General features: G+C 44.6%; 1 protein-coding gene across 1 annotated transcript in view; it reads right to left on the reverse strand.

Moving 5' to 3' along the window:
- TMEM241 (transmembrane protein 241) overlaps positions 1–8377 on the reverse strand; it is a gene marked incomplete at both ends in the record, with an annotated part of 65002 nt that overhangs the window by 2287 nt on the left and 54338 nt on the right. The gene's annotated exons all lie outside the window — the stretch shown is intronic.

Genomic DNA, 8377 nt, shown 5'->3' on the forward strand with positions numbered 1-8377 from the left:
GAGTGGTCAAAAATATTTCAGAGTACTTTGTACCTTCCTATTAAGGCAAGATATCCGAATCTCCAGCCCATGAAAGAATTTGTCATGAAGTGAGGTCATGGGGTCCCTCAGAGACCAACATGAAAGATACTGGCTTTTCAAGAGTATGCTGCCTTCCCTCCTTTCCCTATAAAACACAGAAACCCTTCCAGTCTTTACCTTTGGATGAAACAATTGAGCGGACTGGGAGCTGGTGCAATATAATGCTCCATTATTTTCCTCCTCCCAGCGGAAGTCACAGCCTGAGACATTCCCATTGGCACAACCATCTGTTTAAGGGAGCTGTATCTAGCCTGAAACCTATACAAAGTGAATTGAGTATCATGATTGATTGATAAGGAGATTTAATTTGCATCAGTTTAAAAGAAGATGCGGTTTATTAACTCACAGTGCAGAACATGGCAATGGATCCCAGCTTCCTCTAGTCTAGAAAACTGTCCCTGTTTTCCCATGAGCTGCTGAAGCCCCAGATGCTGTCAGCAAGAGGTTACACAATCATCTTAGCTGTTTTCCACTGTGTTTGCTCCTTTAAAACTGACTTTCCATGGTTTCAAAGAGCAGTTTGAATGATAATGTTGCCCTTGTGTCATGTTTTCAGAAGCAAGAGGAGTACAAAACATGAAAGACATTTTGAAGGGAAAGAAGAAGTTATTTTCTAGCTTTTACACCAATTTCTGTAGCAGGAGGTTAAGGGTTCCTCTGTCAAAATCTTCAGAGGTGCTGCCTCTGCAATTCACCATTTGCTGTGATGAACTACAGGTTTTTTCCAAAGATTTCTGAATCACAGAGGGTTTGTTTTATGGGTTTGTTTGTTTGTTTTAACCCAAAAGAAAACAGCATAGTTGAGTTTTTTCCATCTGAGAGGCTGTGGTAAGCAACTTACCCATACAACACGGCTATTCACAACATGAGCCAGTCAATTCTTTGCTCAGCAATTTCAATATTCCACTTTGAATACAGCTGAGCCACATGAAATTCTGTTGTGTAAGGCTCTCCTTGAACGTAGAGATTTATTTTCTTTGGTTACAGCTCATCAAGTCTTGAGGCTACAACCATCTGTGTTAATCTCCACACAGTCTGTTCTTATTCATCATCAGTAACAAGCCCAAGGAGCACCCATGCTGAAGACAGTATGAACAGGCAAGGATAATAAAGAAATAAAAGCTGCCTGGCTGAAATTTTTAGCTTCTCTGCCTATCTTACATCCTAATACTTTGACTATAACTGGAGACCCTCATTAAATGAAAGAGAGCAATTAACTTTGCCCTGAAGAAGCATTAGTGTTTGAAAGAAAGTTGAACTCTGTTTTCCGAGTGGCCATTGCTGGACTGATGTGCAGATCTCAGTCTTTGGCAGTGGGACAGCCAGAAGCAGGATGGCAAAGAGAAGAACTCGGGTTCTTCTACCTACTAATATTTATTGTGTCTCTTTCTTACACTACAGCTATTGGGGTGTTCTCCACTAACTGCCGAAGTGTGCTACACAAGCAGATCGGGTCATTCAAACTGGTAAGCAAGATCCAGGGCAGCGCATAAAAGCTTTACCTCCAGCTTGGTCTCCAGTGCCACTGGAATGGGGTTGGCACTTCTGTCATTCAGCTTAAAGGAGTAAAATTAACTGTAAGGGTTGATCAGGCTGAGCACCCCTGCCAACAGGCTGATAATCTTTTTGCTGGCATTGGACTGCCCACAGGGTTGAAGATATTTGGGGATGGAGGGTCTCAATCGAAGTTTCTTCCGACTGCTCTAATCTGAATGAACTTCACTTGCTAACCTGTGGAGGTAACTGGTACGGAGGTACAGGGACCCCTTCACTGAGAAGGCAAAGAACAGACTACTTCCTATGCACCAGTAAGGGAGAGAGGACTCGAGAGAAGTTTTCCATGTGTTATTTGAAGCCAAAGCTCAACCCTCGGTGTCCCATAAGGTGCGTGACAAGAGGAACAGCAAAAATCCCTTCTGATTCCCATCTCTATCCAGGGCTAGAGGGGGTGATTAGCCAGACTGGCTTAGTCTCCACAGCTTTCAAAAGAGGGTCTAAGAAATATTTGCCTTGTGGTGTTTCTCGCCCCTGTCAACAAATGGTTCCTGCTTTTGCAATGTGACTGCTAATTACAGCAGCATAATTCTTACAGCGGGCATTCACAAATCTCCAAAACATTTCTGCTTAACAACAGCTTCATGCTTGAATCATAGCCCTCTCAGCAAACACTTTAACTCTTGTTAATCTGTCTGGTTTTAGTGATACTCTTTCTGCACTTCGGCATGGCAAGTGGCATTCCCAGCTCTCTAACTTTCTTTTCCATCTTTGCTGCCTAATGATTTAAGGAGCCCAACTCCAAACTACCAGCTTCTCAATCCGAATATGCATTTCCTCCAAACAACATTAACTTTTCTCCTCATCAGTTTTGAAGGGGTTGTGCTGGAAGATTGTTAAGTTCAGGCAGCTTGCCTCAGGCAGGTGTTGTTCTTACGTGTCATTGCAAGGCACTGGAAGCCTGCAACTCTGACATAACCAAACTTGCTGGTGTACCAGCTTTTGTCATCGGCAAGGGGTACAGAAATCAGAAGTTTACATGTAAACATGGATCAGCCTGAAGAAAACTCAGGAGAGACCTTACAGCAGCCTTCCAGTACCTAAGGGGGTCGACAAGAAAGCTGGAGAGGGACTTCTTACAAGGGCATGTAGGGACGAGACAAGGGGGAATGGCTTTAAACTGAAAGAGGGGAGATTTAGATTAGAAAGAAGGAAAAAATTCTTCCCTGTGAGGGTGCTGAGGTGCTGGCACAGGTTGCCCAGAGAAGCTGTGGCTGCCCCATCCCTGGCAGTGTTCAAGGCCAGGCTGGACGGGGCTTGGAGCAACCTGGTCTAGTGGAAGGTGTCTCTGCCCATGGCAGGGGGCTGGAACTAGGTCCTTTCCAACACAAACCATTCTGTGATTCTATGGTTCTACGATTCTATGATTCTGTGATCAGACTTCTACAGGAAAATGGGCCTTACATCTGCTTCCCAAGGTGTGGTGACCTCAGCTACTTGAACCAACACCAGTCTTGGGGCAGAACATCCACCTTTTCACCAGCCTCATCTGTAAAAATGCAAGTTTGCCTCCCTCTCAAAATAACCATGTTTGTGGGGAGTCATGAAAGGTATGGGACTGCCGATGGCAAACAGCAGAGACAAAAGCTTGAACACTCTCAGTTCCTGACATTACTCAGCATCTTCTACAGTCATGTCTGTGAATGCAGTTATGGGATTTCATCTACTGCCATGTGTTCAGAGTGGCTCACACCTGTTTTACTGTATTCTTCTGTACACAGACTTCTCTATACAGGCACCATGCTGGCAACTGAAAAAGTTCTGAGCTGTATGTTTTCAAATCTTGATGACAAAGCATAAGACAAAATATACTAAGCATGCTCTCAGTATGTTTTTCAAAGAGATTTTGTATACCATCAAATCAACAACTTAACATACCAACTGGTTACCCCTACCTATTCTGGAAGCCGAGACATTTATCAAAATGTAGAAGAACACTGTGTGACTGCTTCCTCTCCCAGATAGCAAGGAGGAGGTACGCTCCTCATCTTGGTGATCAAGAAGAGATAGCACAACTTTTCCACCAGCCTTCTTCCAAAAACCAGTCAAATTTCTAGTAGAAATCACGGCTTACATAATGTCACTTCCAAAGCATAGTTAATAAAGGGTTAAGCTTCTCAAACCAGGCAATTAATATGGAAATGGTTACACAACCTTCATGGGCTCCTCTAATTCCTTTTTAGGACTAAACAGACATGTATTTGTAATATACCCCAATAAACCCCCCCCTATGAATAAGCAACACATTTTTCAGCAGCAAATCTCTTCCCACTTTATCTCCTGGTACAGAAGTATTTTGGCTTCAATTTTTTCCAATCTCCTTCAATGCCCCCAGCCTCCTTCCCCTCACCCATGCCTTATTTTTCCAAACAAAATGAGCCTGTCCCTGTGTCTATCCTCTGGAACAGGATTAAAGTTTCACACTGAGCCTGTTGCCTGGTTCACAGCAGCAGATGATCTGTTTGAAAGCTGTTCATTCAGCTTCTGCTCTGGGCAAGACGAATTTGCTATGGAGTTTTCTTCAACCCACCATCTCCTTTAGCTTACAGGTAAAATAAAGCTGGAGGAAACCTTTCATCAGCATTCTATATAGCTCCCAGCAAGTAACTTTTCTACAGTACTTAGTAAAAGCATCCTTTTCAAAACATGTCCTATGTTGACATCACATTTCTTGAATTCTTCAGATCTTTTTGTCTGAGGATAGGAAACAAGAACATAAATATATACACACTCATCCACCACCACTGTTTAAAAAAGCAATAGTAAATTGGAACCCTGTCTCTTAGTAAGCATTTTAATAGGTCCATTGCTTTTTAAAACCACAATTTAAAGAGCTTTTCCTATTGCTTTTTGCTATGATCACTTGCTCTGCAGATTTTCAGTTTCAGTATTCAACTGCTACTGAAAGATTGGCATAGATTCCCTTCCAACATGAAGCACAACAGCCACGCAGCAATAAGCAAGACCAGAATCAATTCAGTGGTAAGTATCAGGTTCATTTAATTCATTTAATAGCAGTTTCTGCTGGAAGCTATGTCATATCACAGATGCCAGATCTAGAAGATTGTTTCAAAACAGCATCTCTTTTGCCTGCATTTTAGTAACCCACATCCAGCAGCTTTACTGTTTCAGTCTTCTTTTGATGGAACTTGGCTTTAAGTAGAGGCTCTTTATCATGAAGGCCAGCCACATGCATGAGTTGTGCCTCTGCAGCAGATATCACAAGTCTTGCCCCACACCAATTACTTTGAGAGAAAAACCCAAAAAGACATTTAGAAAATAAAAGTGTAAGCAAGAAAGGATCAACAAGGTATAACATGATTCACAACCATCTTTGTCCGAGAGGTTTGTTCAAAACCAGTAGATGATGGAACAGCCTCCAGGGACCTGCTGCCTCTCAGAAAGACCAGCACACTCCGGTTTCTTTCTCTAGTCCCATGTGCCAGTGGCCCAAGAACTGGGGAGCCTTCAGACAGTATGTTCCTTAAACGACAGCTACTGATGAAACCAGAGGTTCTTCTACCAGCTGAGCTACAGACCCATTGCTTTGCATTCAGGCATTAAATGGCATCAGTGCACCTTTGCAAGACAAAGGAAGTCCTCCCTCCTCAGAGCTGTGTGTTTGTCACTTTCTCTTTGACCAACTGGAAAAAAGGTCAGTTAGATATAAATAATCCACCCTTGCATACGCCTTCTCTAAATTACTGAACATGGCTGTTCATTAGTCTTGCAAAAGCCATCTTAAGCTTGAACTGAGGTTTCCTGCTTTGAAGATCATTGTAACAACCCTGAAGTGTGTATTTTACCATGCAGTATCCTCCCTTCTGAGGCAGGGCTGAATTAAAGATCAGGCTCCTGCTTCCTCAGGAAATCACAAGGTTGCTTTGCCCCATCCCCTCCAGTCGCCAGCCTCCACAAGTGGTCAGTTCATGCCTGTGTTCCCCAAGTTTCCCCTCTGCTGTCCTCTTCTCTGCCTGGGGCTGTTGCTACCAGGACCAGGGAGCCCAACTGGTGCCTCTGTGTCTCCTCGCCCCTGGGTGCCGCTGATGGGAACACAGCCCTTCCCAAGGGCAGGGGTGGGGAGCCAGGGTCTTCCTGCAGGTGCCCTCCCACAGCTCACCTTTACATTTGTATGGCAGGCCTGCTCTCAGCTGAGATGCCATCTCAGGGCTTTCCAACTGCTGCAGCTCACCGTGCCCAGGCTGACATCCCAACCCTAGCACACATGCATTGACAAAGGCGCCACTTGTTCCAACAGCCAGAAGCCCTCCAAAGGGTTCTTTCTCCACAAGCTCTTGCCCTACAGCAGGGCTAACCCTCCAAAGCTCACTGCTAGCAATGCTTAAGCAGCCCTTCACTCACAGGCACTCGCATAAGGGTGGGTGCCACACCGGAGCCTGGCTCTGCTGTCACCTCTGCCACAGCCTGAGGAAGGAGGAAGACAGCCATGCCTTTAGCACCCTTGAGACAACTCCTTATATGCAAAGATGGATTTTAAAGGCCCTCAAGCTCCACTTCCATCCTACTCTGAACCTTCGGCAAGACTGACAAGCCACAGCAGTCATCCTCACCTGAAGCAGGCCAGGTCAGTTCAAAGGGTACTTTTTCTTTGCAGCCATGTTTGACAGAGGAGCCCAACTTCACTGTTAACTCTGCTTCCTTGATTTGCTTATGTAGCAATCAATTTAAACCTGCAGTATTTTACTTACATCCAGCAGACTCTTAGAAATGCAAACACATTGTGCTACGGCACAAAAATGAAAGCAGAAGCAAAGAGCTCAGTGTTGTTTAACATGCATGAAGTTAAAGAAAAAGGTAGTGGACTTACTATGCAGGGAGATGCTAATTAAGCAGCTGCAGAGACTGAATTCCCCCAGATCCCAGACAACACAATGCCTGCTGCAGCCAACCAATCTTCCCAAGCATGCCTTCTGCAAATAAAATACAATGGCAACTGTGGCTACTGATTTGGCCACTGGCTTTCCACCGAAAGAAAGAAAGCAAGAAAGCAAATGGGTGTTCTCAGTTTTGGTACACTGCTATTGGTACAGCATAGATAGGAGAGAGCAAGGAGAAAAATCCAGACTGCAGCCTGCCCTTGAAAGTTAGGCAAGAAGAAAGGCACACAATGAGCTTTTCCCAGAGCAAGTGTTCCAGCTATGATTGCAAAACCTCTCTTCACGAGGTATCTCAGGGTCACTAGTCACTTCAAAGCCAGCAGGAAGGTGGTGTGGCAAGGATCCAGCCATATTGCCACAGCTGGCTGGCTGGCAGAGCTAGTTGTCTGGGGAATGCCAGCATGCTGCAGCCATCACTCCCAGCACTGTCTGAATTTACAGACTGGGAGGCCACGAGGGTCAGTGGCTGGATGGCTTGGATCACTGGTGGGCATAAGTATGGGCTCAACTCCTTGTGTCATGTGGCTCGTGCTGGTTTCAGGACTAGTGCTCAAGCTCAAGCACGTTTCTTTCATGCACGTCCTTCTCTCCCCATTTCTTCCCAAACCTGAGTTTTACCACCTGGTGAGAAAAACTTCAGACTCAAGCCAGAGTGTGACCCAACGTACATGGACAATACGCCTCTGCTAACTGTAGTCTTCTAAAAGCTAACTGTAGTCTTCTTGTCTCGACTAGTCACGTGCTTTCATCTACACAGAGATAAGCACTTCCAGAGGGTCTTTCAGTCACATTAACACAGAGATCTAGTCAAGAAGAATCATGTCTGTGCAGGCACCCCCCTCCTCACACTGACTATGAAGGAAATTCTGTCAGCTTAGATTTAGAGACCACCCTTCAGGTATGTAATGTCATGTAAGACAAGTCCCTCTCCTCACTGAAGATTTGTTATCAAACTCCTTTTACCATGTAGATCTTCCTCACAATATTACCAAGTCAGCACTTAGTATTACTATTATGTAGATTGCTTTCCCAGGCACTAATATATCAAGACTAATTTCTAACACTCATTAAGCAACCAGAAATGAAATTATTTTGAGAACTCTTGAGATGAATTGCTTTACACTCCTTATGACATTCATTCAAGGTTCATAATCTTTGTTGCCTCTTGCAATAATTTAAGAGACAAAACACTGCTGGGAACAGTATGTGTCCCTCCACCCCCTCCAGCTGACAAAAACTTGTAGAGTTCAAGAGAAAACTTGGAGAATGGGAGAGGGGAAAAAATGCACAAAGAGCAATCGCTACAGATACTGAGGTTTATTGCTGATTCCCCCATTCTGCAAAGCTGTCAAACTGCCGCAGTTCCAGAAGGGGATTATCTCCAGAAGCCCCATGGCCTCAGTCACTGTGCCAACTCAGATGACATGACTAGAGACCTGTGTGTGGCAGCTTGCTGCTTACAGAACAGTCGGAGACAAAATCCATCCTTCCTGATCCTGCATCCATGGCAGGATCTGGAGTCTGACAGTACAACCTGCTGTCAGCTTCCAACAAAAGAACTGGAGGCATCCAGTGCGGATGCTGCTTTTCCTGAATTCAGTTCCCTCTGCAAGAAGCTGCTACAGAGAGGTTCTCACACAGAGCCACCAGCATGAGACAGTGCAGTTTTTCCTTTACCACATCAATCAGAAATAGTTTGTCTTGTGCTTTGAGACAAAGGCTCCTGACCATCCTGCCAACTATGCTGCTGTCTTACCAGCACTAATAATAGCATAGTTTTTCTTTCTTAATAATAAAAAATAAGGTCTTTTTCCTCGTGTTTGGTTGAACTTCTTCATTCCTGC

The sequence above is a fragment of the Nestor notabilis genome, unplaced genomic scaffold (assembly GCF_000696875.1).
Source record: "Nestor notabilis isolate BGI_N333 unplaced genomic scaffold, ASM69687v1 scaffold17540, whole genome shotgun sequence".
NCBI classification, from domain to species: domain Eukaryota; kingdom Metazoa; phylum Chordata; class Aves; order Psittaciformes; family Psittacidae; genus Nestor; species Nestor notabilis.